Source organism: Anomalospiza imberbis, chromosome 25 (genome assembly GCF_031753505.1).
Source record: "Anomalospiza imberbis isolate Cuckoo-Finch-1a 21T00152 chromosome 25, ASM3175350v1, whole genome shotgun sequence".
Lineage (NCBI taxonomy): Eukaryota > Metazoa > Chordata > Aves > Passeriformes > Viduidae > Anomalospiza > Anomalospiza imberbis.
Genome location: NC_089705.1, coordinates 1,429,162 through 1,455,541, shown reverse-complemented (window position 1 = coordinate 1,455,541; position 26,380 = coordinate 1,429,162). Strand labels below are relative to the sequence as shown.

At 49.4% G+C, this 26,380-nt stretch overlaps 2 long non-coding RNA genes across 3 annotated transcripts in view; one reads left to right on the top strand and one right to left on the bottom strand.

The window, feature by feature from the left end:
* The window catches only part of LOC137462409 (uncharacterized), a 405,163-nt gene that overhangs the window by 282,299 nt on the left and 96,484 nt on the right, over positions 1 to 26,380 (top strand). The window lies entirely within an intron of this gene.
* On the bottom strand, positions 11,931 to 14,183 carry LOC137462318 (uncharacterized). Of its 2 annotated transcripts, none has more exons than XR_010993664.1 (2): positions 14,053 to 14,183; positions 11,931 to 13,033 (listed from the first exon to the last, which is right to left on the bottom strand). It is a non-coding gene; the product is annotated as an uncharacterized lncRNA (long non-coding RNA). The 2 variants fall into 2 exon arrangements; XR_010993663.1 differs by having other exon boundaries at positions 11,931 to 13,036; positions 14,053 to 14,150.

Sequence of the window (26,380 nt, the reverse complement as noted above, 5' to 3'; positions counted from 1 at the left end):
ACTGCCAGGGATCCAGGGGCAGCCCCAGCTGCTCTGGGAATTCCAGCCCAGCCCCTCCCCATCCTCCTAGGCAACAATTCCCAGTTCCCAAGATCCCATCCATCCCTGCCCTCTGGCAGTGGGAGCCATTCCCTGGGTCCTGTCCCTCCAGGCCTTGTCCCCAGTCCCTCTTCAGCTCTCCTGGAGCCCCTTCAGGCCCTGGAGGGGTTCTGAGCTCTCCCTGGAGCGGCTCTGAGCTCTCCCTGGAGCCTTCTCTTCTCCAGGGGAGCACCCCCAGCTCTCCCAGCCTGGCTCTAGAGGGGCTCCAGCCCTGCAGCAGCTCCGTGGATTCCTCTGGAGTTTGTCCAACAGCTCCACATCCTTTGGATTTTGAAGCCCATTTCTGCAGGTGGGAAATCACCTGAGCAGAGCAAATAACCTCAGGTGAAGGAATCAGGCATCACTTTTGGGATGTCACTTGCAACAGTGGCCCCAAGAAATTCCCTGCTGCACAAATCCTTATCAATAATGAAAATCAAAGGAATACTGCTGGGTTCTACAGAGACATTGGAATTTTATGGACAGGGAAGGGAAAACACTTCTGGAAGCAGCTGGGCCAGGGGTCACCAGGGCAGGGTTGCCTCATTCTTGTGCTCAGCACTGCAGCTGAAATAGGATTTTGCTCTGGGCTGCAGCCAGGTTTCATCAGTTTGTGTTTGGGGTTTTGCACAACTCAAGCTTGCTGTGCTCTGAGGGCTGTGCCAAGATTCCCGGGAGCAGCCTTTGCTGGGTTTATGGGAGCCACAGAACCTCACAAAGGTTTATGGAGCTGCTGGCAGGGATAAGATCTGCTCAGCAGCACACAGGGCAAAACCCCAAACCCATTAACTGGGCAGAAATCTGTGACAGCACTGAAACACCAACGGGCCCAGCAGGGAGAGGCTCCCCTGCCCTGGTGGGTGTGGAGCAAATCCCTGGAGGAAGGGGGCAACCCCCTATGGCAGGGATATTCCCAGTAGTGCCTGGCACTCCTGGGGTGTCGTGGCACCCCTGTCCTGGTGCAGGGCTTTGTCCTGGGCTGTCCTGGCACTCCTCGGATGTCCTGGCACCCCTGGGAATCCTGGCTCTCTTGTTCCCATGCAGAGCTCTGCTCTGGGCTCTGCAGGGGTTTTGGGGCTGGCTGGGGTGAGGATAACCTCACCCATGGGAATATTTGAGGATAACCCCATTCCTCTCTCCCATGGGAATGTTGGGAAGTCTGTGCTCTGCTGCTCCTCTGAGGAAAGCTCCCTCCAGGGCTGAATGCGCTGAAATTCTTTAGGCAAAGAGCTCTGGGGCCTGGATGCAGGGAAAATAGGGAAATTCCAAGCTGCTGGGAATTTTTTCTCCCCCATCTGTGGGTTTAGCAGCCCCTGGCCACAGCCCCTTTGCTGTGGCAGGAGCTGTGGGGACAGCAGTGAGGAAATCACTCAGAAAATCATGGAATATCCCCAAGGATCATCAATCCCAGCTCCTGGCCCTGCCCAGACACCCCAACAATCCCACCCTGTCCCTGGGAGTGTTGTCTGTGGCTCTAGCAGCCTCGGGGTCGTGCCCATTCCCTGGGAGCTGTTTCAGTGCCCAACACCCAAATCCAGCTCATTTTCACCTCCTGCACTTTCCCTGGCCCTGCCTGACTCCAGCCTAGGGATTCTCCACTTTTTTAATCACATCCCAAGTATGGAAATTCCCTGTGGTTTCTTTCATGAGAGTTCTCAGCCCTCTCCAGTTTCAGCTGATGTAAAAATCCCAGAGCAGCTCATCTGTGCTCACATGTCCATACATCTGGCTGAGATGGGAAAGCACATTGATTTTAGGAAACTTTATAAATTATACTACTTAATATTCAGTTTTATAATGCCATTAATTGATTTTATCAGATAATAATTTCTGAAATGTTAGTCCAGCTTCCAAATGGTTCAGTTTCCTCTTTTCCACCCAAACAGGGCCCCAGTTATTCTGGAACTCTACAAAGGGACAAAATCCTGGCTGAGCGCTCCAGCTTCATTTCACTATCCTTCTTTTCACTTCTGCAGCCAAAATCTTCTGCAGGTTCATTTCTGCAGCCACATCCATCCTCACCATTGTCCCAAAATCCCAGGGAACAGCCAGCATGCAGCAAACCCCATTCCCTGTGGGGGAAATCAGGGATGGCCCAGGATGTGGGATTGGGGATGGAACCTCCCCGCAGAGCGGGATTGCTGTCAAAGCTGTCCCAGAGCCCAGGGCGGCTCTGCCCACACAAATCCTCGGGAATTGCACTGATCCTCCTGTGCCCTTGGGAGCCTCAGGCTGTGTTTCATCCTTCTAGAGATGAGAACACCTAATCCATGCATTGGGAAAGGTTGGTGCTGGTACATCCAGATCCCATAAATCCTGGCTGTTGTACAACTCCAGGGTGGAGATGGGTGGAACCAACATTTCACCTGGAATTCTCCTCTATACCAGCATGCCGGAGTGCCCGTGCAGAGCCCCTGGAATGCAGGCCTGGGAATGCCCCATTCCCACTGCCACTGCTGCATGGAAATCTCTTCCAGCTCGTCAGGATGAATGGGTATTTTTATTTTCCAAGAACAGATATTTATATTATTCCTTGGATCAGGGGAGGCTGAGCAAGGCACACACCCAGGAGCTGCAGCACTTTGGATCTCATCCTGCAGGGAGTTCACCTTCCATCCATCCATCCATCCATCCATCCATCCATCCATCCATCCATCCATCATCCATCCATCCATCCCCCATCCATCCATCATCCATCCATCATCCATCCATCCATCCATCCATCCATCCATCCATCCATCCATCATCCATCCATCCATCCATCATCCATCCATCATCCATCCATCCATCCATCCATCCATCCATCCATCCATCCATCCATCATCCATCCCCCATCCATCCATCATCCATCCATCCATCATCCATCCATCCATCCATCCATCCATCCATCCATCCATCCATCCATCCCCCATCCATCCATCATCCATCCATCATCCATCCATCCATCATTTTGGGGACAGATTCTCCTCTAATTCTTGACCCAGAGGATGCCGAGGCCTTGGCACAGGTGTTCCAAAGAAGCTTTGGATGCTCCTGAATCCCTGGAAGTGTCCAAGGCCAGGTTGGAGCACCCTAGGATTGTGTGAGGTGTCCCTGGAGATTGGAATCAGATGAGCTTTAAGGTCCCTTCCAACCCAAACGGTTCCAGAATTCCATTATTTTAGTTCAAGCTACATTAATTTTCCCACCTAAATTCACATTTATTAAAAATCTATATTTTGTTATGCATTTCCCTTTTTTGGAAAAAGAAATAGTGCCCTAAAATAGTTGGGGGTTATTTTATTATGCAAAATTTTGATTTTTATTTCATTTTCACATCTATGAATGACAGAGGGACCAAAATGTCTTTGCTCCTAAAGCATTCCTGTCAAAGCCATAGTGCTGGAATTACTATTTAGTGACTCCTTCAGCTTATAGCAGATCAGATATGGTGAGAAATGATGTCATGTGTGTCATTTATGTGTTTGCTGCCATTCCAGGAGAGCAACGAGAAGTCAGACTGAAAAAAAAAGTAAATAAAATAAAAATAAATTTTAAGAACCTACAAAAATAAAAATAAAAAATTAGAAAATTAAACAACATAATAGTTTATTTTTCATAAATGAAAATTCCCTTTCGCCAAAGACCTGAACATCTCAAAACTGCAGAACCACCAGGGGGGCTGATCTGTGCCATTCCAGCAGCCCACATCAAGGACAGGGATTCCAAACCAAAATCACAACAATACTTCATGACCCTAAAAGCCTCCTGGCCCCAAAACACGACCCCAGAGCATGGGTAGGACGCTGAGGATGCAAATCCCAAATATGTGGGGAGAAAAAGTAGAGGAAATGGGGCTGGTTTTGTGCCTCCCTCCCTAGATCTGCACAAAACTGATTTGTGGGAGCCTCACAAATTTGCAAAGACTTGCAAATGTTGTGTTGGTGAAAAATGGCCCCGTTCCTCGAGGCCCCACTATTATTTTAAAGCATAAATAAAAATAGCAGCGTTTCCTCACGCTGGAGAGACCTAAAACTGCATCTGGGGAAGGATGAAATCCTCTTCTGCAGCCCTAAAATGATGATTCACAGGGCTCTTTCCACCCTCCGTGACAGAAAATGGGCATCTGAGCAGTTTTTTGTCGTTTAAAAGGTCTCATTAAGCCCACACCCAGGCTGCTCCGGCCCCATAACGGCCCTAATACGTCAATCCTAATAGACCCTCCACACCGTGGGGTGCCTTTGGAGGACATCAAAAGGATCCTGCTGCTTTCCATCCTTCTTTTCTCCCAGGAACATCATTCCAAGGCCAGGGTTTAGCAGGAATTAAGGCTGAGCTCGCATCCCTTTATCTACTGGGGACACTCCAAGATGTGCTAATGTCCCATTGAAGTGACGGGGCTGAAACCCAGGAAAATTAAGGATTTCTTGGCTCATTGCTGCTGCAGGATAAGCTGCAGGATGAGCGCCATCAGTCCCCATCCTCTGTCCTTAATTAGAACTTTCTTTCCTTTAATAGATGCCGCATCAGTGGGGCGTGCTGGGCTGGATTTTGATTTCGGGGTCGTTTTGTTGGTTAACGGCACTTTGGAGATCCCTGATGTGGCTTTTCCTGTGTATGCAGCCCATAATAATTCATCAAAGGTGTGCTGACACCAATTTATCTGGGACAGAGCTGGTGCCATCCCTATTGTAAAGCTCTGCCCGTTACAACTTCACCTAAATGCTGCTGTTCTGCATGAAATTCCAGCTGGGAATTCTGTTAGGAAGCAGGGCTGGATTTATTTAAGAAAACAGGTGATTACAGAGAATTATCAGCAAATGAGGGGCTGTGAGAGGGGACATTGAGGGGACATTGAGGGGACTCTGTGTTTCTGCGTGCAGGGAGATCAGAGCAGGGCCAGGCTCTGTTCTGGAGCCCAGCAACGGCCCCAGAGCCACGGGCGGGGACTGAGCCCAGGAATTCCCCCTGGAGATGAGGAAAAACTTCTTGGGCAGTGCCCGAGCCCTGGACAGAGCCCAGAAAGGGCTTTTAGGGTTTTTGTTAGGTTTTTGTTGTTGTTGTGGGGTTTTTTGTTTGGTTTGGATTTCTTTTTTAATGTTGGAGGTTTTTGTTTGTTTGTTGTTTCTTTTTGGGGGGGTGGGGGTTTATTGTTTTGTATTTTTTGTTGTTTGGTTGTTTTTTGGGGGGTCTTTTTTGGGTTTGTTTTGGGTTTTGGTTTGGTTTTTGGTTTTGGTTTTAGTTTTGGTTTGGTTTTGGTTTTTGTTAACAGGGAGATTCCTCCCTGGGACGTTCCAGAGCCACATGGACGCTCCGCTGTGCCCTGCACTCTAGGATGGCCCTGCTGGAGCAGGGAGTGGCACCAGTGACCCCATGGGGTCCTCCCATCCTCACCCATTCTGTGATGAAAAACTGAGGAGGGAACAGCAAATTCTCACTGTAATGAGCCTCGATCTGTGGAAAGACCCATTTAGTGAAAAATGCTTTGGGAAAAAGCTGGTCTGGAAAGCAAAATTAGGAAATTTTGGCTTTGTTTTGTCCCTGTCTCAACACCACTGAACTGTTTTAAAGGAGCGAGTGCTGAGTGGTGCTTTTGGTCCGGACAACAGCAAATACAATCCCTGTCTTCAGCAGCAAAGCTTCTGCATGTTTCTCCAGTTGGAAATATTTCATTTTCCCCTTTCCTGGCCTGTCTTCCCACAGCAGCTTCTGCTTGGAATTCCCATTTGTCAGTTGTGCCATTCTTGGCTGCAGAATCTCTGAGGTTTCAAGCTGAGGATGGGAAACTTTAGTGGTTTGGGATGTTTGTATGTGAAAACCAGGGGATTTTCACTCAGTCCCGCAGCATTCCAGCTCTCCTGAGCAGGATTTATGTTGGAATTAAGCCACTAAATACCAGGATAACTCCTTTTTTTTTTTCTTTTATTTTTCTGGCTGTTCTTGCTGCCCACCAGATCCTGCAGGATAAGAGCTGAAGACAGCAATGCCTGAGAGCAAATCCAGGGTAATTACACAGCAACTCAGCCCTCACACCACTTGTAAACTTCATGATCTGGTACTTTTATAATGTATTTATAACCCAGGGAAAATGCCTGACTAGAGAGAAAAACCCAGCAATTCCGCACTGGGCAATTATGGGAATGAGGGAAACGAGAGATTTCCAAGAAACGCTTCCTGTTTTCCTCCTGCAGAGATTTCACTGGGGGAGCTCCATTTCTTGCCCTCCCTTTGTCAGTTCCATGGAAAGAAAGTCTTTTTTTGACAAGAGGGTATAAAATAGGAGCTGATGGAGCTTGATCCAAACATCCCACTTGGAATTCAGCACCTTGCCCATTTTCCGATGGAATTTCTCCTTTCCAAGACTACCAAGACATCATTATTGTCCTGGTTTTAGGCAAATTTGGGAGAAAACTGCCAAAGTGGTTCCTCTAGAAAGCAGATTCAAGCGGCCCCTCCCCCAGCTGGTTCAGGAAAAGATTTCCTTGGAGAAAAGTGGAAAAAAACTGTTTATTTAACAAGCAAAGCATTCACCAGCACAAGAAATGAATAATATTAAACAATAAAACCTCTCGCTGTTCTGAAGAGATGACAAACACAGAAAGTCCCTCTATGGGCTGTAGCTCAGCTCATTCAGTCTCTTATCAGTCTCTTATCAGTCCCTCAGGCACTGGAAATGCTGCGGCCCAGGGGCGACCCAGTGGGCCAGAGGTGGAGCTGCCGGTGTTCTTCTGGGTGTTCAGTCCAGAGCAAGTTTGAACAGCTCCAAGAAAAAGAAAAACCCCAGTCCAGGGAGCTTCTCTGCCTCAGCAAGCTAAAACTAACTAAAAGCAAAGGAGAGCTCTGTCTGTCCGTGCTGCAGACAACACAGTCCAGGAGCAGGAATGTGAAGAAGTGAGTGCAGAGCCTGAAAACAAACTGTGTGCTTCTTCCTCCCGCCCTTCGCTCTCAGAACCAGCCTTAAAGGTGCAAAACTCATTTCTGGGCTAAACAGACTGGCCCAGGTTTCAAGATGTGGCTGGGCTGTGTGTTCTATCTCATCTCTCAGAGCTGGGGCAGCTCTCTGCTGTTCATGGGCAGTTTTCTTTATCTCTCCCACAGCCAATCCTCCCTCCAAGAGATCTCTTCTGTTCATGGCTGAGAAAATTCCATCATCCCATGGGGAGAGGCTCCGCCCAGCGGTAGCAGCCAAGCATTCCTACCTGGATACAATCTGACCTTGGCACACCACAGCAGCCTTTGCCCAGTGCATTCCCAGAGGAGCAGCTTTCTTCCCCACTGCATTCCCAGAGGAGCAGCTTTCTTCCCCAGTGCATTCCCAGAGGAGCAGCTTTCTTCCCCACTGCATTCCCAGAGGAAGCCCAGGCCCATCTCCAGCAGCCCTGGAGCTTCAGAGGAAAACTCCACCCTTGTGCAGGATCCCTGCTCCAGCAGAAGCACAGCTGGCACTGCAGGAGGGCTGAGCCACCATGGGATGGGACTGCTGCCACCAGCCTGACCCACAGGCTGCCAGGGCCTCCTCTGACTCTGGCACTGGTTTGTTTGTACTATTGCATTTTTATTTTAATTTCCTAATAAAGAACTGTTATTGCAATTCCCATATCTTTGCCTGAGAGCCCCTTAATTTCAAAATTACAGTAATTCAGAGGGAGGGGGGTTGCATTTTCTGTTTCAGGGGAGGCTCCTGCCCTCCTCAGCAGACACCTGTCTGTTCAAACCAAGACACAGACGAATGGGGATCCAAGCATCATAAAGTCTTCCCAGGACAATTACCCTGTTCCCTTGAAAGCCTGGCATTTGAAATCTGTGGAATGATTCAGGCAGGATATGGGTGAAGTTATCTTCCAGAAGCTGCTCAGGCTGTTTCCCATCCAAAGAAGCACTAATGAGGGGCTTGGTGACCATGCTAATTATTCCTAATTGCTCCCACCTCACAGATGGGATCTTGGAAGTGAGGAAGGAAAGAAGGGACAGATCCAAAGGGGCAGAGCCTGGGACACTCTTCTGAGAGAAGAAATCCCACACACAAACAGGGATGATATTTTAAGGACTCCTGTGGTGTGAACACAGATTTGTATCCGAGCAAATCCACATCCTGTGCTCACATCCCACTGCTGGCACCGCCTGGAGTAATTTCCAAGGTGGGGTTTTCCTGTAGCCTGGGTAGCTGGGAGCTTGGATGTTGGCAGTGGAGGTTCTGGCTGTGATATCCACTCTTGATGAGGGGTTTGGGAAAGACTGAGAGAACTTGGGTTGTTCAGCCTGGAGAAGAGAAGCTTTAGTACAAAATAATTGTGGCCTTGCAGGGCCTGAAGGGTGGCAGAAGAGCTGGAGAGGGACTGGGGACAAGGCCTGGAGGGACAGGACACAGGGAATGGCTCCCAGTGCCAGAGGGCAGGGATGGATGAGAGATTGGGAATTGGGAATTGTTCCCTGGGAGGGTGGGGAGGGGCTGGGCTGGAATTCCCAGAGCAGCTGTGGCTGCCCCTGGATCCCTGGCAGTGCCCAAGGCCAGGCTGGACACTGGGGCTTGGAGCACCTGGGACAGTGGGAGGTGTCCCATGGGTGGCACTGGGTGAGCTCTAATGTTCCTTCCAACCAAAACCATTCCATGACTCCATAAAAACACTCAGCAATGAAATGAGCTGAGATTTAAGCTTTTCTGAGTGTGGGATCAATTTCTCTGGCACATTTGGGCTCCAGCCAGGTTTGGGTCAAGGCTGCATCCCCCAGGTCAGGGTCTGACCATGACACTGGAGGGGAGGGCTCCAGTCCCAGGTTTGAAATCCATGCTGGTGCCAGGCTGCTCTGCCTCTCTCAGGAAGGTTTGGGCACCTCTCAGGGTTTGTGTTCTGGGCCAGAGCTCTGGGCTGGAGCCCGCAGAGCTGTTGCTCTCAGGGTTTTGGACCATCTGCCTCTTCCCAACTGGAGACACTTCCTGCTGCAGGAACCAGAGCCCAGCCTGGTCTGGTTTCAAGGTTTCCAGATACTTCTTTGCATTTCCATGGCAATAAAAGCCTTCTCTGTGGTCCTGAGCTCTGTCAGGTGCATCCTGTGTTGATTCAGTCTTGACCCAATGTGTGGATGACACCAAAATCCTCAGAGTCAACCTCCAAGAGGAGCATTCCGGAGCTCAAAGGGTGGGAGCCTGGCTGAGCCCAGATGGAAAATGGGCAGGAGGATACCTGGCAACATTCCTGTCCAATTACAGCTAATTTATTGTCCATTTTTCTCCTCGTTGCTACTCTGTTATTAATTGTTAATGTAGTGGTGCAGTCACTGCTATGAGAGGAAAGGCTGCTGGGAATGGCTGAGGGAAAGAAAATGGGAAGGAGGAATGAATGGGGAGAAGCTGGATCTGGAAAGGCGGAATCTGTGCAAAAACAAGGAGTGCTTGTGGCTGGCTCGGCTCTGCCGGCGCTGGCAGGAAATTCCTGCTCTTGAAAGAAGAGGGCAAATGGATGGCAAAGAAAATGAAAAGTGTGGGGTTACCAAGTTCCTGAATTATAGAGTTGTGTCCATGTGAAATGCTGGCAGGGAAGGAGAAATCCTGGGAATGTGAATTTGCCAAATCCTTTTTAGGACCCATGCATGGTTTCCCCTATAAATAGAAACAATTCCCTGCTTCACATTGAAACCCAAAAATGCTTTGCCTTTGGGTAATTTCTAGGTGCTTTTCCATCCTCAGTCCAGTCATATCAATTTTTTAATAAAACCCAGCACTGAGTACATGTAATTAGAGAGTTGGAACTTTCAGGAGATAGACAGAACTGAACCAAGAGAGCTGAAGGAAAAATAAAAGATGGTGAATATTTGGATTGGAACTTTGAGATGCTTCTCCTCCAGTGGATCAGCCTCTGTCTGTTTTCCAGAGGGATAAACTCTTAAAATCCCACTGGATTGGGAAGAGGAGCCCAGGCTCTCCCAGCCCAGTGAGCGCTGCCTGTGTGCTCACACTCATGAGAGGGCTCCAGGCTGGGATTTCAGGGGAAGTGAGAGGAAACTGAACTCTTCATCTCCCTGTAGCTGAGCATTCCCACAGCTCCCAAAAACCTCCCAGGCCATGGAGCCCAGACCTTTGCAGGCTGGGCCTTGGCAGGGAAGGAAATGCCAATATCCAGAGCTGAAGCCCGACTGCAATCCCGTGGTTTTGTAACTTGGGCTCAGCTTACAGAGCTCTCACAGCTCCCCTGGGCTCCTGGAACCAGCCCCAAGCTCAGTCCTGCAGCCCCAGCTCCAGCAGAGCTCCTGGAACCAGCCCCAGGCTCAGTCCTGCAGCCCCAGCTCCCCTGGGCTCCTGGAACCAGCCCCGAGCTCAGTCCTGCAGCCCCAGCTCCTTCAGACTCCTGAAGCCAGCCTCGAGCTCAGTCCTGCATCCCCAGCTCCCCTGGGCTACCTCTGCAGCTCCAGGGTGAGGGAAAATCTCCGGGTGAAGGAGTGGAAGAGGTTCCAAACACAACAGAGCTGGGCAAAGGTGGCCCTTGCAGGTCCATCACAAAATCTAGGGTTCCAAAGCCTCTCCTGAAATCCAAAATATTTTCTGATTCAGAAAAGAAGCAGAATCCATCCAGCCTTGTGCTGCACACCAGAGCAAAGCCAGAGCTGCCCTGACAACATCTGGCCTCCTGCCACAGCCTCACAAAACTACTGCTGTGGCTTGGAGAGGTGACTCTGGATGCCTTTTTATTTAGGGCCTGCCCCGGGCCATGCTGTACATTAAGGTTCCATTTACAGACATTTTACAGAGTGTTAATAAATTTACAAAGTGTTAATAAGCAGGGGGGAATTGTTCATTGGTGTTTCTGATGGAATCCAACCGGGCCTAACCTCCCCATAAAGGATCTCCGAGGCTGTGCCCAGGTGAGCTCCTCAACCACGGCCAAAGTAGACACATCTGTGAGGGGGCAGCACATCTTTGAGCCATTAACTCTTTATAACATTAAAAAATGGGACTTAAATATAAAATTTCTCTTCAACATCAGCAGCCTGGTGTTTGAAGATTGAGGTTCTCCTACCCAGCACAGCACCAGGGGCTGCAGGAGTCACTGGGGAGCACAGGGATTTTGGGAGAAGGTGTCCAAGGAAGGGACTTGAATAAATAAACTTGAATAAATTCCTTTATTTAGATCATGGCCACAGCCCAGGCAGTTTCCCACCCCATGGCCCTATGTCACTGCCCAGGGCAGGCAGTTCCAGCATTTCCATGGCACCTCTCCCATTATTCCAGTCCAAAATTCAAAAAAACAGCCAAAGAAACCAGAGGTTCATGTGTGCCACTCAAGGGGACAGAAGGTGACAGGTCCTGTGCATGAAGGTGACCAAGTGGAGGTGACACTGGGGTTGCAGGACACCTCCTGTCCCTGGGATTTTGGTAGAAAGAGCCCAAGGAAGGGACTTGAATAAGTAAACTCCAATAAATTACTTTATTTAGGGCATGGCCACATCAAGGGCTCTTTCCCACTCCATGTTGTCACCTCAAAGCCATACATCCTGCCCTGATCCCAACCTCCTGCTGGCTGCAAAAGGAGATCCAGGGATGGCTGGCAGGATCCTTTTCCCCTTCAGCTGCTCCATGCAGGCAGTGTCAGTGGGACTAAACCACCTCCAGGAATAGTCCCAAGGGATTTGTCACCCCCTGTGACCCCGTGTCACTGCCCAGGGCAGGCAGTTTCAGCATTTCCATGGCACCTCTCCCATTATTCCAGCCCAAAATTCAAAAAACAGCCAAAGAAACCAGAGGTTCGTGTGTGCCACTCAAGGGGACAGGAGGTGAGAGGTCCTGTGCATGAAGGTGACCAAGGGAAGGTGACACTGGGCTTGCCAGACACCTCCTGTCCCTGGGATTTTGGTGGAAGGGACTTGAATAAATAAACTTGAATAAATTCCTTTATTTAGAGCATGGCCACACCCTGGGCAGTTTCCCACCCCTGTGGCCCCATGTCACTGCCCAGGGCAGGCAGTTCCAGCATTTCCATGGCACCTCTCCCATTATTCCAGTCCAAAATTCAAAAAACAGCCAAAGAAACCAGAGGTTTGTGTGTGCCACTCCAAGGGCACAGGAGGTGACCAGGGGGAGGTGACACTGGGCTGCAGGACATCTCCTGCCACATGTCCCAGCAGCATCCCCAGCTCAGGACAGGTGAGACCATCATAGCCCCAGGGAAATCAAGGTTCTCCTACAGGTCAGTAAATGACAGGAAAACATTTTCCTGCCTTTCCTTTGTTCCCTGTCCCCAGGGAAATGAGTTTGTCCCTCTTCATTCCCACTCTGGATCCCAGAATCCCACTGTCCACGGGTTACAGCTGGGAATTCCTGCACAGGGAGAGACATGAGGATGCTGGGAGGCAGAAAAAAAGGGAAACAGCCCCTCCAAGTTATCCATGGCACAGCTGGGCTGCTCCATCCTGCCATTCCCACAACTTTGCTCTCCAGAAGCTCTTTTCCTATCAGATAATTCCTTTTCCTTCTGACTCCACTCACATGGAACAGGAGCCCTTCCCTGGGGGAGGCTGCCCTTCCTTCCAGCTTTCCATGAAGTGTGGTTTTCTAATTCTGTGTTCCGTGCATCTGGGAAGAATTTGGGTTTTGAGGAATTTTGTCCAGTTTCTTTAACTCTGGGAGATGGATGGCCCTGACTGCCCAACAGAGGCTGATCCATGCCAGAGTCATGGAATGCCTTCCCATAAAAGCAAGGCACCCGATGGATTAGAATGATCCCATTGGAATGGGGCAGATTTGGGGTTAAATCCACCCTCCAGTGCCGGGCAGGGCTCTGTGGGAAGAGGATTTACAACATTTTCCTGTGTGAAATCCTCACGGATCTGTGCAAGGCGACCAGGCAGAGTTTCTCCATGATGGATGGGGCCCTGGGAATTCTTCAGGAATTTCACAGCCAGGAGCTGAGGGTGTCTGAAGGGCTGGATGTTGGATTCCTTTCCCACAGGGAGCACGAGCAGGAGGGACCTGCAGCAAACCCCACTGCTGGGAGAGGATAGAAAATATTTATCAGGTATCCCATTGGTTTTTCCTGAGACCAAGGCAATCTTATTCCCACCTAGGAATTCTCTCTCATTTAAAAATCCACCCTGCCCAAGGTTCCTGAGGCCCCTGTCTGGGAGCTGAGAGTGTAATTAATGATTTAAACAGAGCACCGTGGTTAACAAGATTGAAGAACCAGAGTTGGCAGGCTCAGGTCTCCAGCCCTGCCTTGAGAGCATCGATTTTACACAGGAGAGGATCTGGGAGAGCAGCTCTTCTTCTGCTCCAAGAAAAGGGCTGGATTTCTGCACCAGGAGCAAGAAAAGAGTATATTTCTGTCTCGGGAGCCAGAAAAGGGTAGATTTCTGCCTCAGGAGCCAGAAAAGGTCTGGAATTCTGCCCCTGGGGGCAAGAAAAGAGTGAATTTCTGCCCCTGGGATCACAGAGACCAGCAGAGCCCTGGAAATCCAGAGACTGCACCTCCCTGAGCCCAGAGAGGGGTGGGAAGAGTTTTCCACCTGGAAAAAGTTGCAAATCTCCCCCGAGACTGATGGAAAACCATCAGGGCTGGTAACATCTGCACCTCCAGCAGGGCAGTAACTGCATCATTACTTGGGGTGAAATCCATGGAAACCAGGGAAAATTCCGTGGGATTTATGTGGGGCTTGGCTTGCTGTCCTCAGTCCTGAGTTTTGCTGAACTTCCATCGTTTTTCCATGGGGATGGGGATGGGGATGGGAATGGGGATGGGGGGGGAGGGAGGGGGGGAGGGGGGGGGAGCGAGGGAGGGAGGGAGGAAGGAACTTCCACAATTGCAAAAATGAACTTGCAAGCACCACGTGCCCCTGGTGAGCCTGCAGAGCAGCTCCTCAGTGTGAATGAACTGAGGAATTCCTCATGCACACATGGAAAAACAGTCCAAAGCCTCTCCTCAGCCTCCATGGCTTTTTGAGGCAATCCCTGGCTCACATTCTGTGCCTGTGCCTGTCCTGCTTGGGAGGGCTGGGGCTGTTACTGACCCCCTGCACAAGCAGAAATCTCCTCCAGGCCCTGGAGTGTTCCTGGTCATCCTGTCAGGTAACTTCATGGCTGTAACAGCTCCATGGCTGTAACTCCACAGTTGTAACTCATTCCAGGGCTGTGATTCCATGGTTGTAACTCATTCCAGGGCTGTGATTCCATGGCTATAACAACTGCATGGCAGTTACTCCACAGCTGCAAAAATTCCATGGCTACAACAATTCCATGTCTGTAACAGCTCCATGGCTGTAACAATTCCTTGCCTGTAACAATTCCACAGCTGTAACAGTTCCATGGATGTAACAGCTCCATGAATGTAACTCATTCCATGGCTGTAACAATTCCTTGGCTGTAACTAGGAGAACAAACCCTAACTCTAATCCTAACCCTGATCCCTAACCCTGCTTCTTCTCCCCACTTTGATCTCAGAACCAGTCCTAAAGGTGCAGAACTTAATATCCAGCGTAAACAGAACAGACAAGCATCATAAAGTCACCCTAGGACATACAGCCTACACACCTACACCCTAGCCAATTCCTTGGCTGCAACAATTCCATGGCTGCAACAATTCCATGGCTGCAACAATTCCATGGCTGCAACTCATTCCATGGCTGCAACTCATTCCATGGCTGTGACTCAATGTTTTTAACTCATTCCACGGCTGCAACTCCACGGCTGTAACTCATTCATGGCTGTAACTCATTCCATGGCTGTAACTCCATGGTTGTAACTCATTCCATGGTTGGTTTTCCACGGCTGTTTTTCCATGTCTGTAACTTGCTTCATGGCTGTGACTCAATGCTTTTAATTCATTCCATGGCTGTAACTCCATGGCTATAATTCCACAGCTGTAACTCTATGATTTTAACTCGTTCCATGTCTGTAACTTGCTTCATGGCTGTGACTCAATGCTTTTAATTCATTCCATGGCTGTAACTCCATGGCTATAATTCCACAGCTGTAACTCTATGATTTTAACTCGTTCCATGGCTGTAACTCACTTCATGGCTGTGACTCAATATTTTTAACTCATTCCACAGCTGTAACTCCATGGTTGTAACTCATTCCATGGCTGTTTTTCCATGGCTGTAACTTGCTTTATGGCTGTAACTCAATGTTTTAAATTCATTCCATGGCTGTAACTCCATGGCTGTAATTCCACAACTGTAACTCAATGATTTTAACTCATTTCCATGGCTGCAATTCCATGCCTGTAACTCCATGCCTGTAACTCATTCCATGGCTGTAACAACTGCACAGCTGCAAATCCATGGTTGTAACTCAATGAGTTTAATTCACTCCATGACTGTAATTCCATGCCTGTAACTCCATGGCTGTAACTCATTCCATGGCTGCAATCCCGTGGCTGTAACCCCATGGTTTTAACTCCACAGCTCTAACTCATTCCATGGCTGTAACTCTGCGGCTGTACCTCAATGATTTTAACTCATTCCACAGCCATAATTCCATGGCTGTCCTGCCTCCTTCCTGCCCGGCACAGAGTTTCCTCCGAGCTGGTGATGTCATGGCAGCTAATGGGCTTTAATTGTGCCTCTCCACTCTGTAACAATCAGCTGAAAGCTCATTAAGCACCAGCCTGCGGCTGTTGAGAGCAGCGCTGGCTCCTCGCAAACCCTCTGGTGGGTGTAATTTTCCTTCAGAGCACAGCACAAGCAGTTTGGGGTCAGATCAAGGGTCCTGCAGCAGGGTGCTGGACCAGATCCAGCATTTCTGGGCTGCAGGATGTTTTCCTTGACTGGAATTCATCCCAGGCAGCTGTGGGTGTTCAGCGGGTGAACAGGGAGAGGAGGGAGATGGTTCCCCAGATTCATTTCCCCATTGGTTTGTGCCTCTGGGATGTGCTGGGATAGAATCAGAGAATGATTTATGTTGGAAAAGATCTCCAAAGCTGACCAAACACCACTTACTAACGAAACCAGAGCCCTGAGTGCTACGTCCAGGTGTTTCTTAAGGTTTTTCAAAGTTAAAGGCGTGATTTTGCAGTCAGCAACCTTAAAGACATTTCCTTTTGAGAATTTTTTCCTTTTATATTTTGAATCCATGTAGATTTTCATCACCCCAGTTGTGCCTAGAGGTTTCCCAGCTGCTCCTGGCTCAGGCTGGGAGCTCTTCCCCTTTATTTCTCTCTGCTGAAGGAGGGAAATAAAAGGTGATTTCCCATCATCTGAAGGATTCTTGGAGAGGAAGAGGGTCAGAGGAAGGACTGCATAGATCCAGGAACAAGGCAAGGAAATACGGAGCATCTGGAGCTTGCACAGGATCCCAGGAATATGGGAAGGGCAGGAAAGCCCTGGGACAAGTTACAAACAGTGAAACTCAGGCAGGGAAAATGTGCTGCTTCCTTGTCACCCCACAGTGTCTGGGGTTGTTTCTGGTGTGAGATCCCAGGAAAAGGCCCTGGGAAGCCTCTGAAGGCTGGAATGTGCCCCTGGAGCAGCCCCGTGGACCAGATCCAGCATTTATGGGCTGCAGGATGTTTTCTTTGACTGGAATTCATGCCAGGGCAGTCCTTCCCTTGCTGAAGGCTGCAGGAGAATTCCAGGAAGGGCTCAGGACACCCCACCTGATGCTGGACCAGCCTTTGAGGTGCTTCAGCCTGGACTTCGGGGTGTTCCCCAAGGGATTTTGGAGCTCCCTACTGGCACAGGAGGATGGAGAAACACTCGAGCTCCTTCTCCAGCCTAGTTCCAATGAGTTCCAGACTGTTCCCAGCCAGGGCTGTAGGATTTGACCTCTGCTAAGCACCTGGGCACACTGCCCCACCCTGCTGACCACAAAGGTGCAGCTGCCTTTCAAGCTCAACAAAAATGTGGTGTTTGCCTCTCAACCAGACAACAGAGGAGAAAAATCCTTGGGAATGGAGAAAACATGGAATTTATGACAAATTACCTAGGTCTTTAAGGTGCTGCCGTGGCATCAATATCTCCCTGTTTGCCTGCCCCTCCCCAGGGATGCTCTGGCCATCAGGAAATGGCTACAGAGCCTCCTGCTCAGGCAGCCATCCCGTGGACTGCTCTGTGCTTACGTGGCTAATTGGGTTAGAGAGAAATAATTTAATGATCTGGAAGTGAGGAGGGACTGGATGGCTGATCCCAGTGGTGGCACCATGCCAAGGGGAGCACGTCCAGCCAGCGAGATCCCCCTTGGAGCTTGGCAGGAAAGCAGGGATGGGCCTTGGGCAGGGCAGGGAGCTCCAGGGCTGGTTCTGATCTCACACCTTCCTAGCTTCTGATTCACACAGATCTCACTGAGGCTCTGAGCAGGAATTTAATTGTTCATCCAGCTTTTCCTGGAGCTCTGGAGCCCTTCTGTGCCTGTTCTACCCATAAGGTTGGATGAGGAATCTTGGCACCAGGAATATCTTGATTTCTTCTTGTCTGAATTTCAAACTGAGGATTTTTTGAACCAAAACTCCTAAATTTGATGGGTTATACTGAGGTGTGAGGGTTTTTTTGGGAGTGAAAAGGGAGCTTCTAGGCCATATTCCTGGGAAATGGGCTTGGGCACCTGGAATGGCTCTTTCCCACCTTGCAGCTCGCAGGGAGCCCAAGGATTTCTTGGCATTCAGAGCTCTCCTAGCCTGCAAAGCCACTAATTTCTTCCTATTCCTGCATTTAGAAATCTTGAATTCCATTGGAATCTGAATTTCTGTTGTGATTTTTGATGGGTTTTCTCACCCAAGCTGGATTTGTGCAGAGCAAGAGGTGCCCTGAGATGAAATATGAAGTTGATCTGCATGGGAAAAAATCCCTGTGAAGTCTAGGAGAAGGGGATTGACCCCCACTAGAGGACATGGAAAGCCAGGGAAGAACCCAAAATCCTTGGATTGGTCTGTTGCTTGGATCAGTAACCTCAGACAGAACTCCCAGACCAAGTTTCCTTGTTGTCACAAAGAAGGATTTGCTGTTATCCACCAAATAAGGTAAAGCAACAATCAATTCCCTCCAGAGCTATAATTAACGGTGTTCCCTGGGTTGTGCCAAAACCAGGGAGGAACAGACAACCAAGGAAAACAAGTCTTGAAATGTCATTTCCTTCATCCACTTGTCAGAGCAGGCTTAGCTGGGAATTCCTGAGACCTCTGTGCTTCAAAATCCTGGGAGATGAGGCTTCCACGGCCACCCCAGGCAATTCCCTGTGCCCAGAAATCTCAGTCCCTGGATTATTTTCTCAATTCTCCCTTCCAGCCTCCTCTCTGCAGCATTGTCATGTCTTGTCCTGCCTGCCCTGCTCATGAAGCACCTGCTCCACCCTTCCTGTTCCTGGAAATTCTTGTTGTGCTTCCCTCAATTTTCTCATTTTTGGACATCTCAGCCCGTGGTCTTTCGTGCTCTCTTCTGTGCTCTTGCCCATCAGTATTACAATTTTTTGAGATATTTTTTCAGCGGACCAAGGTCATTGGAAGCTCATTTTGCTGCATACATGGAGTTATTTCCTGGATGCCTGGCTGTGGTTGTCCCTGGGATTTGGATAGGAATTTGTACCCACTTCACAACGAAACTCAGGGCAGAAAGAAAAAAGTCCTGGAAGAGCCCTTGTTTTTCCAGAACTGCTAATTCCAATGAATTTCAATTGTAAACAAAATCTGCATCAATCATAGTAAAGAAAGAAAAATCGGTGATTGCACTCTACCCCTCCTTGGGTGGTGCAGCTGCTGGGTTGTCCTAGGAATGTTTTCCTAGGAATGTTTCTAAGTTGTTCTAAAGAAGTTGCTTGGAAGGCCTGGATCTGGCAGTACTGCACGGTCCTCAGTCCTGCCCTGACATTTTTGGCCACGTGAGGAACTTCAAATTCCTTGGAGCCACCCCAGGGATGTTGAGTCCTTGTCCTGCCGTGTCTCTTTGCACAAGGAACCATCTGATTTCCACGAGACTTTGAATCTCTACCATTTATGGAACCCTGAGAATGTCATCAGGGAGAGGCAAAGCAAAGCTCAGCTCCACGTTTGGGCCAGGACTGTGTGGGCTTAATGTGGGACAGGCCTGGGATAGCCCTGGCAGCCACAGGGAAGCCAAGCATGGCACATGTTCAGAGTGGCCAATTTCAGAAGTCCAAAACTTCTGAACGATGGCACATCCAGCTGGTAGAAAAGCCAAGAAAATCAACCCAAAAGGAAAAAAATGGACAGGAAAAAGGACAAGGGAACAAGAGTGCAAATGTGCCCTTGGGCCCAGGCCCTGGGGAGGGACAGGAGGAGTTTGACAGGATGAGAGCAGAACACTCCCAGGACTCAGCATCCTCCTGCTTTCTCTCTTGGGAACTGCTTTATCTTCAGGGAAGTGTTGTCTCTTTTGGGAATGCCGTTTCCAAGAGTGTGAGCAGGAACTTTCTGTGCCTTCAAGCAACCCTTCTAGTTATCTCAAGACTCAAATTCTTCCTCCATTAACCATAGAGGGGTGGGATAACTTCTCGTTCCATTTTCCTCGTTGTGATTTCCAGGGAAGAGCAGAGAGTCAGGAGCTCTGTGCTCTTGGATCTCCTCCACAGCCTCGTGCATATCGTGGTGCAACTTCCCAGAGCAGGAATTAACGATGAGAAACTTGCTTGGTGGAGTCCCAGGAGGGCCATTCCCTGGCTGGGGAGCTGCTGGCACATTTATCCATGGATGGACACTCGGCCTCCAGCATGGGAAAACAGAATGTGCTCTGGCACTGCCTTTGGAGAGGCTTTGGGATCAGGGCTCAGGATCAGGGCTTGGCACAGGCTCGTTCCCTGTGCTCCTGGAGCAAACTCCTCCATGGACCTGTGTGGAGCACAGCAGTGATCTGGTTTTTCACTCAATACCAAGGGAAGGGCCAGGATTGTTCCTTGAGACTGGACCCAAATAGAAACTGGCAGGAAAAGGGTTTTCCTCACCTGAGTCCAGAATTTCTGTTGATCTAAGGCTCTGAAAGACTGGAATTTACCCTTTTGTAAAAGGGGGCTAAAGCAAGGAAAACCACATTTTTTGATATCCCTGGATTTTCACCAACGCTTCACCCAACAGCACAAATGATTCATCCTCTGAAACAGAGATTTATGTTATTTTTGTTTACCTTCACCTACCAAAGAGCTGAGCTGGTGATGCTTGAGGTCTCTTCCTGCCCTGGACTTGCTAGGAGCTGTTTTGACTGAATTTTTCAAAGCTGTTCAACGAGACTTTCATGTCAAAAGAACAAATTAAGCAAGTTTTTAAACTATTCTGCTACATCAGCTCTCATTGTTCTGGGACAGCCAAAACTTTACAGCTTGGTCTGGTTGGTGGAAGAACAAATCTCCTGTGCCCTTGGTGGCCTGGGGACACAGAGCTGGAATTAGAACAGTAGCTGGACTTGGTAAAATTATTGTTTTGTATTTATTGATCTCTTATGTTGCTTTGACAGCAAACATTCTGGAGTGGCTGTCCAGGCCACAGAGTGAAGGACAAGAAAGGAGGAGGAAAATAAATAAATAAATATCATAAAATTAATCAGAGATTGATTATAACACACTTTTCTGATTTTGCCAGCTCTGTGCCTTCCATTCGCTACTGCAGGCCATGCCTGGGGGCAGTGAGGTGTCCTGGAAACCCAAATTCCCACAAAACACCAAATCTTCCATACCCCTGGTGAGGTGTCCCATCAGCACAGCCAAACACAGCTCTGTCTCCTTTCTTTGGGATTTTGGGATGTGGGAAATTTTCCTCAGGTCCAGGCCCATCAGCAGAGATGGGGACAGTGGGAAAACCAGAAAATAGAGCCCCAGAATTTGGTGGTCACTTCCGAGCAGCTGCCACTGGGACCTGGGCTGTAACTCCCAGATTCCTCAAATTAATGGGTTCCAATCCCTGCTCTGGAACAGGGACAGCAGCCAGGGAACGGCTGGAGCTGGGCCAGGGCAGGTCAGGCTGGAGCTCAGGGAAAGTTTCTTCCCCCAGAGGGTGCTGGGCACTGCCCAGGCTCCCCAGGGAATGGGCACGGCCCCGAGGCTGCCAGAGCTCCAGGGATGCCCACGGTGGGGTTGTTGGCGGGTCTGTTTTCTCTTTAGCTCTGAAAACCATCTCAAGTGGGGGTTTTGGGAAGGATTCACTCAGGATCCAGCTAGACCAGAGTCCGCCCTGTCACCTGGGAGAAAACACCTCTTGGAGAACTCAGCTCTCTGCAGTTTTCCTGCAGTTCCTTCTGAGATATTTTTAAACCAGGAGTGAAGATGTCTGAATTGAATACAGCGGTGCTGAGGATGCAGGAACATTCTGAAATTCAGCTGTTCTGATTCTTGGGATAATGAGAAGCCAGGGAGCTGCTCCCTGGGTTATTCTTTAAAGATAATTTGGGTTGATTTCCCTCCAGGAAGAAGCTGCAGACACACAGATGCTCAACTGATAACACACAGATGCTCAAGTGACAATCTCAGGGCCAGAAAGTCCCTTCCTGAAGAGTCCCCGCCCCATGGATGCTGTGAATGTAGGGATGAATTCCTGAGGGGACTGAACTCCAGTATTTTCAGGCAATTTCAAGAAGAGGAGAGGTTAAATGTGAGATTTGTCTTTTGAAACAATCAGGGTGGGGTGAAGATGGTCCCAGACCTTCCATCAGCCCCCAAAGTAAAATATTTATGGAATCCCAGGGTGAAATATTTATGGAATCCCAGAAAAATTAAGTTGGAAAACACCTTGGAGCTCATCAGAGCAGGTATAATGAGCAGGAATCCTCTAATCCCATTCCTTGGGACCATCTAGGAGAGGAAGGAGAGCTCAGCAGCACCTCAGCCCCCAAACTGCCCCTTTCCCAATGACTTCCAACTTAGCTGAAATTGTCTGGAAATGATTCATGATCCTGGGAATGGGTGGGAATTTCAGGAATGTCCTCACTGCTGTGAAGGACATAAATGCAGTTCTGAGCAGCTCAAATGTCCCCCAGGCAAGAGGTTTCCCTTTGAGGAGGAACCAGAGCTGCCAAAACCCCTCTTGGTTTGGCTTTCCCAGTCCTTGGGAAATGGGAATGGTGCTTTGGTTTTCCCAGTCCTAGAGTGAAGCTCCATGATGCAGGAGGAGCACTCGAAATGAGTAAACAAAGAGAGCATTTTTCTCATATTAACATTACATCAAGTCAAAACTTAAATAATACACAAAAAAACCCACAAGAAACAACCCAAAATATTTTTCCTGCATCATTTTGACAATGAACCTTTGGGACTAGAAACCAAAGATCACCATCTTCATTCCCAATTCCAAATGTTCTCCATTACTATTCCTTTGGAAAAAGGTGAAGAAACGCTCAACTTTAAAGGTTTATATATAAATTTTGTGCAAAATTTTGGCAGAAATTCTTTGTTGGCATTCAAAAAACTCAGCAGGGTTTCCTTTATAAATGTTGCTGGCTCAAATGAACATCTTCAGCCTCCTGGTCTTTAATGGCCACCATAAATTTTTTGGGAAAAAAAAATGAGCACATGAAATAAACAGAGATTTTAAAAATATTCCATTGTGGACATGGAAGTGTTGTCACTGCTGCCATGTCCCAGAGAAACCACAACTGAAAATCTCCTCTGCATCAGATTCCAGCAGCAGATCCAGCCCCTTCTTCCCGGTGAGATTTGGGGTCCATGGGATTGCTGTGGCTATGGTGTGCAGTGCCCCCCAGAGTGCCTCAGGAGCACCCCCAGGTTTGGAGCAGGGAAGAACCTGCACTCAGCTCCATTTCCCCCCATCTCTGCATCCCAGGAGCTGCTCAGACTTCCATCCATGGAGGATTTTGTGGTCTCAGCTCAGAGGGGAACCTGAATCCACCCCAAAATCCCAATCCATCATTAGGGGAAGAAGAGAATCCCAGAAATGCTGAAGTTGGAAAAGACCTCCAGGAGTCCCAACTGTGCCTGATCCCCACCTTGTCCCCAGCCCAGAGCTTTGAGTGCCATCTCCAGGAATTCCTTGGACACTTGCAGGGATGGGCACTCCCTGGGCAATTCCAAGACCTGTCCACCCTTTCCATGGAGAAATTCCTGCTGATGTCCAACCTGAGCCTCCCCTGCCCCAGCCTGAGGCCATTCCCTCTTGTCCTGTCAACAGAACTGCCTTTCCCAAGCCTGCCAGAGGGCTCCTGCCCATCAGGCATTCCTATTTAATCCCTTCTCCTCCCTCCTGGATGGATTCAATTCTCCTGTGCATCCTGGCTCTCCATCACATTGAAATGCAGAGCTTCCTCATTAGAATTTAATTTGCAGCGATAGAGAGGAAATTATCCTGTCAGTGCCGAGAAAAGAAACAGAGATTGAGGGCAGGAGCTGGTTGATAAATCGTACTGAGGACTTTCAGAGGCTTAAAAAGAAGATTTGGCTGGTGGACGTTGGAGCAGAGCTTCAAATGACCCCCCATGGAAGGGACAGATGGCCCCAGTGACAGTGGGAGCCCTCCTTATTTTTCCTGAGTAGCTGGAGCAGTTGCCATGGCAACCCCCATTGCAACAAACCCCAGAAATGTCTTTGCAATTAATTCCTGAAAAACCTACAGTGTGGGATGCATTTCTTGAGGAGACTGAGGCTCCTGCGTTGGCATGTTCCTGGTGGGTGTTGTTCTCCTGCCAGACACTCCGCCAGCAGGGTGAGAGCTGTCCTGAGCTCTGAAATGTCTGGGGAACAGGGAATTTGTCAGCCGGGAATGCTTTTAACCCTTTTCCAGTCCTCTCAGTGGGAGATGCATATTCCACATTCCACAAGCATCTTGGGAGTGGAAAATCTCCATCCCCATCACCCCCCAAAGAGACAGAGGCACCACTCCCTAAGCAGAGCTGCCAGGGACACCAAACACCAAAAACCAAAAAGGCATCTTGGTGCCTCATTCCTGGCTGGAAGCTCTGGAATGTCACAATCCCATCTCCTTTGGCTGTGAGTGTCCCAGAGACTGAGGGAAGGCACTTCCACAGGCTTAGGCTGGAGCTCGGATTCATTCCAGGCTGTGGGAAAGCATCCCTCCTGACCTGCCTTGGGATTTTCCATCTTTCCCACCTGGATTTCTGCAGTGCCATGTCCAGACCTGAACTTTTTTGCTCAGTGCAACTGCATTTTGCTTATTAATTTTTTTTTTTAGTCACTTCCTTCTCTTTTTCAAATCCTCTGCCACCTTTGAACCTCTGATTCCTCCCTGGGGACGTTTCACAATTTTTCCATGTCTTCCCAAAGTGTTCCTCCTGTTGCACTGCTCCTGTTGCCACATCTTTCTGAAGAAGGAATTTTTCTTGTTCTCCCCAAGCCAGAATTCCAGAGCTCACTCACTTTGATGTCTCTCTGGGCTTTGTTTCCCTGTTCCCCCCACTGGGAAAGGATTGTCTCATCTGAGGCATGGGGATGTGGAATTCTGGGGAAGGAATTTTGGAGTTTTTGAGGGAAAAAATGCCATTAGTGGTGAGAGACCTGCCTGGGGTGAATCAGAGCACTTTGATGTTGTGACTGTCTACACTAGGCAGCTCCAAATTCCCAAATCCCAAGTGCAGGTCAGGACTGGACCAAGGCATGTTCCACTCCTTCCACACCTACACCCCCATGGATTACAAGGAGCTGCAGCTCCTCTAGTGAGCCTGGGGCAGCCTTAATTATCCAGACCTGGGAGGGGATGGTGCAGGTGGCCTGGAAATGGGATGAGGGCATCATTCCTGAAATGAAACCTGGGCAGACCTAAAACCTGGAAAAATTTCAATATTCCTTGTGTTCAACCACCCCAGCACCACCAGCAACCCTCAAAACTCTGCCAGGGGAGGCTCTGGGTAGTTTGTGGGAGAGTTGGTGGATTTGGAGCCGAACTCCAACTGGGGAGTGGATGCTGGAATGCTGATGGAGAAAGCAGAACCTCATGGAAGGTGAGGGTGGCACAGTTTGGGCCAATGTTCTGCAGCTCCAGGGCTTCTTCTTCCAGAGGAAATCCAGCCTCACCTGCTGCCACCTTCCAGCCACCATTTCAAAACCCTTCCCTCTATTATTCCCTTTCCTTAATAAAAATATAGCAAAAATATCCCATCCAGGAAAAAAATAAAACTTCCTTGCCCTTTTCAGACTTATTCATTCCCAAGGGTTTTGTCCCAGGATAAACACAGCCATGGTTTGGGGCTTGTTGTGAAAGGAGATTAACTCCAAAATCTGCTTCAAAATCTGCTTCCTGCCTTTGAAGGCTGCAGCCCAGCGTGGCTTTTATTGGGGATTCATCATTAGGCTGAGTGACACACAGGAAGAATAATTGTTGCCTGAAAGATGGTAATTAAGAAGGAAAATATTTGGTTTTCCTCACTCTCTGAACTAAGCAATCCCAGGGCTGGGGTTGTGCCAGTGTTTTGCTCCCAAGGGATGGGGCTGAGCTGCTCTCCCGAGCGTTTGGGAATGTGGGAGGCTGGAGCAGCTCCAGTCCCACCACTGTGGCCACATCCGTGGGCTGGGCAGAGTCCCTGGGATGGGGGGATCCCAGCAGGAATTCCATGGGAGCAGAGTGGGGGACCCCAGGAGGAATTCTATGGAAGCAGAGTTGGGGATCCCAGGAGGAATTCCATGGGAGCAGAGTGGGGGGATCCCAGGGGGAATTCCATGGGAGCAGAGTTGGGGATCCCAGGAGGAATTCCATGAGAGCAGAGCTGGGGATCCCAGGAGGAATTCCATGGGAGCAGAGTTGGGGATCCCAACAGGAATTCCATGGGAGCAGAATGGGGGGATCCCAGGAGGAATTCGGTGGGAGGAGAACAGAGGATCCCAGCAGGAATTCCATGGGGCAGCCAGCACGGTGCCATTGTGTCGCAATGCAATTCCCTCCTTGGAGAAATCCAAGGGATGGGATCCAGCTCTGATGGCCAAGGTCCCTCTGGAGCCAGGGAAGGAAGGGACAGCCCAGTGGATCTCATTTCCTGTCTCTCTGCCCTTTCTCTGCCCTGGTTCCTGCAGGCACATCCATGGTGTCCAATCCATCCAGCTGATGGGATTTCTGGAGTGGGAAGAGCAACACTGTTTCCACAGGCTGCTCTGGAAGGAAAGTCAGTGAACCCCTGACTCCAGGGCCAAACTGTTGACTGCACAAATTGTTTCAGGAATAAATTTAGTCTGATATCCCCCTGGTCCAGCTTTTGTTCCTGGAATGGATAAAAGAGTCCATTCTGGAGATGGAGGGGGAAGTTGCAGGGACAGGATCGGCATGGGGTTGTTGGAAGATGCAGCAGAGCCCCAGGGCAGGTGTGACACAAGGATGGACACGGAGGCTGCCCAGGACACAGAGCCACATCCCAGGCTGTGACTCAATCCCACATCCATGTCCATCACCGGAGGGGCTTTTGGGTCTCAAACTCAGCATTCCAGGGCCCTTCCCTGGGCAATGCCCTG